Consider the following 6,132-nt stretch of genomic DNA (forward strand, 5'->3'; position numbering starts at 1 on the left):
TTAACAACCGCTGCCATCTCCAAGCAGTCCTATTCTTTCGATTTCGTAGCGGATAGAACCGCCGCAAAACTATGCCGCTGCAAAATACCATTTAGCAGCGGTTATACTAGCGGTTACTATTAACCGCTGCTAAAGGTTTAGTCGCACGCTATCTTTCAGCGGGTATATCAACCGCTGCTATCCATTTGGCAACGGTTAAAAATCGCTGCTATTCCTGTGCATAACCGCTGCTATTTATCAAATGTGGTGTAGTGTACACTACGGTTGTCAAAAATACTCACAGGCATCAAACAATTGGTGAATATTTTTAACATTTTTAATTACTACATAGTATACATAAATTGTCCTTAGGATCAATAACACCCAATGTATTCAACTTTTTTTATTATTAACTCTACTGACTAATACAAATTAAATAAAAATTTTGACCCAAGATGAAACAACTCTTTTTAAATAATTTTAGTAAACCTATAACTTTATATATCTTCCGATACCATTTATGCCTATAAAACCTACACAAAAATTAATAATAAACACCCATTCATTTTTTTATTGAACTTTTATGCAACTGAATCTTCTCTTTCTTATGTCAATTTGACTAATTATAAGACACAATAAAATTTACTAAACAATTCTGATTTCCATTAATTTGTCAAAGCTTTATAAAATAAATAAAGCACGGGTAAACATACTCGCATTTACTAAAAAAAATGGCTTGTATCATGATGTATTTATTGGATATTAATGTAACATTTTGCAAAAACTCATAATTATTGAATATCTTACATCAAATAAAGATTCAAGTCTACAATTTAACTAGATAATAAATATTCAACTATAATTAATAATATATTAAAATTAATATTATCTCACAAAAATATATCATATTTTATTCAAGAAATTCTTTACACATGAAAAAGACTTGATTATTATTATAAAGTTAAAGATGGTGGAACTATTATTAGTATATAGATTATAAACACGAAAAGCTTAATTAGAAGTTAGGACAACAACATAAGATTTTTAATTGCATGTGGCAATGTTACTATATACCAGTTGAAAAGGAAAAAAAGAAAACTATACTTTATCTAGCATGTTGTTAGTGTTCACTTATTTTTTATATAACTATGACAGAATTTGTAAACGAATAAGAAAGAGTAAGAATAATTTAAATTTTATTATTGATTGTGTACATTACATTGTTATTAGTGAATGAGTATGTGCGATGCACGGGAATAAATAATTTTGGCTTAATGATACAATAATTTATTATTACTTTTCATAAAAATTGAATTAAAGAAAAAAATGATTCGTCATAATAATATATAAATGCTCCTATCTTAAACCAAATTTGCATTTATGAAGATACTTAATCAAAATCTTAGCAAAATTATCTAAATAATATGTCATATGTCACCAAAAAATCTTATTACAGGTTTGGATGCTGTAAAACGAAAACTCACCAATGTGCTTTTCATTCCTTATTGAATGTACTATTTATATACTTGGTAAGAAAAAAAATAGAATTTACACTAAAAAAATCTGCATTGATAAGTGCTATATAACACATGGCTCATTGTGCCTTTCTACCCTGAAGATACACACATCATTTTTATTACCATGTTGTCTCATGCATATGGAAGGAAAAAAAAGTGCATGACTCTTGCAATGATGACATTAATAATTCATAAATAAATAAATATATATATATATATATATATATATATATATATATATATATAATCTGGTCAGACAAATTCGTGAATCCTCTATGTGGTAATTAATTAGGGAAATTAGACCTTATTAGTGATAAATGATGAACAACTGAGAGCAATGAGTAAAATAATACTATAGCTATGATACACAATGATTAAATATTGAAGTAAGATTAGAGAAAGTGTGAAAAAGATCATAATTTTACAAGCTACATAGAGAAGGATTATATAGATTATAATTTAGTTTCACTTTTAGTAATTAAGCATGCTTGTTGTTGCTGCTAGTTGGGGTAGCAGAAATGTTACTGTTATCTCGCTTTGAAGAATCAGAAGCTGTTGTTGATTTGTGTAGGAGTAAAGTTGGAGGTTTCATTGCTCTTTAGCAATTTGAAGGAAGAAATTGGTGGTTTCTTCTTACTAACTGAAGGCAAAGCTTCTTGATCATACCTTGAACCCTATTGAAATAACCAATATTAAATCAATGTTATGATCTTAATTCATAAACATTGAAAACAAAAAACAAAAGAAGATTAAATTTACATGAAACTTCTTCCACGGACCACAAAGAGGGGGGCAAACAAAATAGATATGGAGAATGGCTAAAAGCAATTTATGTACTGAATATTTGGGAACTTACCATATAATCAATGCAATTACCCCTCAATTATTCAAGATATATTCAATCATCATACCTTACCATCACTTGTTGGCTACTGCAAACAGTTCTTCCTCAAACTCATCTACATCCATAGTTCAAATGTCTTTGTAAATTTGGATGCTAACCAATTTCAACTGTTTTAGCCAATGAATAAAAAACTTATAAGAAGAAAATCTTAATAAAAAATAATAAGAAGAAGAAAAAGATGAAAATAGCAAAACAAAAAAAATAATAGTGATAACTTAGATTCTACATTAACTTTTTGAAAAGAGGAAAAGAAAAAAAATCAGAACCAAGAATTGAGCAAATATTTACTATATGTGTATCACAAATACTTTTCTTAGTATCCTATAATAATTGAGCAACACAAATCAGAACTACGAATAAAAACGTGCATATGGTTAATCATAAACAATCATATATGAAATAAATTAAACTGTTACTTGAACCAATATTGACTATTTGTAATAACCACTAGAAGGTAATTGTCATGATTATCATTATCATAATAATAATGATGGAAAACTAAAAAAAAGGAATTGGTATGAAAGTAAAAGAACAAAACAATATCTTTGAAAATCTCACAACTAAGTTACCTGAGACGGATTAATTTCAAAAGTACGAGTTCTTTTCTCTTTAGTAGCTGCTGTCACCTCGGCTTCATTTAGCGACTTATCATGAATGCCTTCAATTTTACCTGCTGCTTTGCTAATTACAAATCCATCCCCATTTGTATCATATAAGAGAAAAGTCGATATGGAATTTGAATTTCACTAGTTCAGTCAAAGAATGCATAGTATTTAAGATGTAGTAACATTTCAAATTTTCACATCCAAAATTGCATGCATCCACAATATCTATACCACAATCACATATTAAACAATACTAAAATTATGAAAAAAACGAAAGGTACTTTCTGCACCCCAAAATCACAAACAAATGCATCCTTTATGACAATACTTTCTATTAAGATTTAAACATAAAAATTCTAGAAGTATGCTTATAATTCAAAGGCACATGCACACATCAACGTTATACAAATATATCCATATCAAAATGCAACTGCAATCACTATCCCTATTTTTTCCCCTAATTTTGATTAATAAGAGAGATATACCTATCACCAAATAAAAAGATGTCAAAGTTAATAAATATTACTAAGATTTATATTTATATCATCAACTCTCAACGTTACCCAAAAAAATCAGTTAACTTGTATGCATAAAAGGATCATCCTATATTCAAGCAATATTGTATTTAAGGGGTCAAATTTGAGATATATCATAACTCTCCAAAGACAACCTATGCAAGAAATCTTATCCTTTCTTCAGCAGGTTCAAGATAAGCAAGGTACTATGTAAGTATATATGTTAATAAAACCAACTTCATCTTCGAGCACACTATTAAGCTTGGTAGAAGTAATGATACTGATGACATAAATTAAGAATAAAATACCTTCCTTTCACCAAAACCTTCACTATTAAAGGAAAGAATTATAGGCTATAGATTCCAAAGTTTTAGTCTACTAAATTTAAGATAAGTAACATTGTGAAGATGGCCAGTAATTATTCAAAAACAAAAGGAAGCTAAGCTTCTTACAACTTCAATCTTTGGCATGACTTAAATGAAGGAAGCAATTACAAAATGAATGATAGAAGTATTTGAGATCTGGCAGACATTGGGAATAAAAAATTGTCATAAACTAAAAAAAACAAAATAAAAAAAAATGTAAGATTCAAAAGTCTAGCAATTGTTACCTATCACAAATTTAAAATGGAAAACTTTCTAAATGAAGATTAAAGGTTGTATTAATTATATATTCAACTCTATGAAAGTTCAAGAGCTTGGAATATAATATGGACAAAGTAATTCATGAGCCTCTATATAGTAATTAATTAGGAAAATTAGACCTTGCTACTAATGAATGGTGAACAACTCAGCCATGAGTAAAATAAACAAACATAGATAGGCAGAGCAAGTTGGATGATCAAATTAAATAACCATATATGAGAGGTAAAGACATTTAACAGTGCACAGGGAGAAGCATTCAGAAGACTATGACAGAACCAACAAAGCCACTCCCTCCTATGACTACATTATACAAACAAGACATCTAATCTATGCAAGAATGCTTCAGCTAAAGAATGTGTATAACATCAAGTTATTAAAGGTTTGCCAGTGAATGAACCGGTGCAATTACTGGCCAAAGATTGAAGTTGTAAGAAGTCTCCTTTTGTTTTTGAGTAATTACTGGACATCTTCACAATGTTACTTATCTTAAATTTAGTAGACTAAATTTTAGAATCTATAGCCTATAATTCTTTCCTTTAACAGTGAAGGCTTTGGTGAAAGGAAGGTATTTCATTCTTAATTTCTGTCATCTGTATCATTGCTTCTACCAAACTTAATCGTGTGCTCGAAGTGTAAACCAAGTTGGTTTTATTAACATATATAGCATCTTGATTATCTTTAAAATGTTTCTCTTTTATCATTTTTAAATACTAAAAATTATTAAAGTTACCTCCTTAGCATCACTTGCTGCAAATAGTTTTTTTTTTCAAACTCAGCTACATCCATAGTTCAAATCTCTCCATAATCTCAAGAAGAAGAGTGGTGGCTCAAAAGATTCTGTAGTAACTTTCTGAAAGGATATAAAGAAAAAAGTTAGAACCAACAATGATGTAAAGTAGAGACACTTGTTCATGAGAAAGTATAATTTCTAATCTGTTCAGAGAGGAACACTTTGACCACCTTTTTTTAGAGAGAAACCAATGATAAACCTTGTTTATATAATGATATCAATTAACATAATATTATTTATTATTATTTTTTATAGACATGGCCAAACAAATTTAGAAACTATGATATTGGAAGAACATATATCGACAAACCACAACAACAACATAAGCAATTCAATATAATTATCTAATACTTAATAGTAAATTCTCAATAGTAGTATATGTATACATAACAGAACAGAATAACCATGAGCAATATTAGAACAGAAAGACCACAATATCAACAATAGAGACAGAATAGAAAATATTCAATAACATATTTCCTTGTCAAACACAAAAACTCGGAAATTAAAATAAATAAAACCGTAATATAAAAACTCCAAAATTAAAATCCAAAAACTACCCCAAGAAAACGCAAACCATTGAAAATCCATTTACTCGTTCTCTATATATGTCAAACACAACGTAATGATTAGAGAAATTAAAGCATTATACTTACATTTTTCAGTGAGAGCTTGTTGGGCAGTCCCTTGCAAAAGCCCAGAATACCCACCAATTGTTGCAGCTTCCACCACCGCCTCCGCCGTCATATCTACCACTACATTTGCCTCTTCTTTGGTTGTAATATGTGGCCATGTGACCTATCCCACCACAGCTGCAGCAAGCACCATCACCACCACCTCCTCCTCTTTTGTATCCACCACCACGCACAACAACTATGACTACCACTGCCATAGCTCTCGCCTAAGCCCTTGAGTACACGCACCGTTTGAGGGGAGATCGTCATCGATGTCGGAGTCGACGTCTTTGCATCGCGATTAAAATGAACAATGTGCGAACGAAGGAATTATATAAAGGTGAGGGAATAATATACGAAAAGATGATCCTGAAAAAATTTAAATTTTAAAAATTTTAAAATGAGGGACAAAATTTGAAAAATATGGAATGAAAATGGGGTAAATGAGAAAAATATATATGATTTCAGATTGAAAAGTGGGGGTAAGAGATATAAGCAATTGAT

General features: G+C 29.7%; 1 long non-coding RNA gene across 1 annotated transcript; it reads right to left on the reverse strand.

Annotated features, from left to right (window-relative positions):
* Window positions 1-1,860: 1,860 nt before the first annotated feature.
* On the reverse strand, window positions 1,861-6,132 carry LOC110270373 (uncharacterized). Its single transcript, XR_002359830.2, has 4 exons — window positions 5,611-6,132; window positions 2,970-5,014; window positions 2,408-2,507; window positions 1,861-2,170 (listed from the first exon to the last, which is right to left on the reverse strand). It is a non-coding gene; the product is annotated as an uncharacterized LOC110270373 (long non-coding RNA).

This window comes from Arachis ipaensis, chromosome B3, assembly GCF_059453495.1.
Source record: "Arachis ipaensis isolate K30076 ecotype BB chromosome B3, ASM5945349v1, whole genome shotgun sequence".
Lineage (NCBI taxonomy): Eukaryota > Viridiplantae > Streptophyta > Magnoliopsida > Fabales > Fabaceae > Arachis > Arachis ipaensis.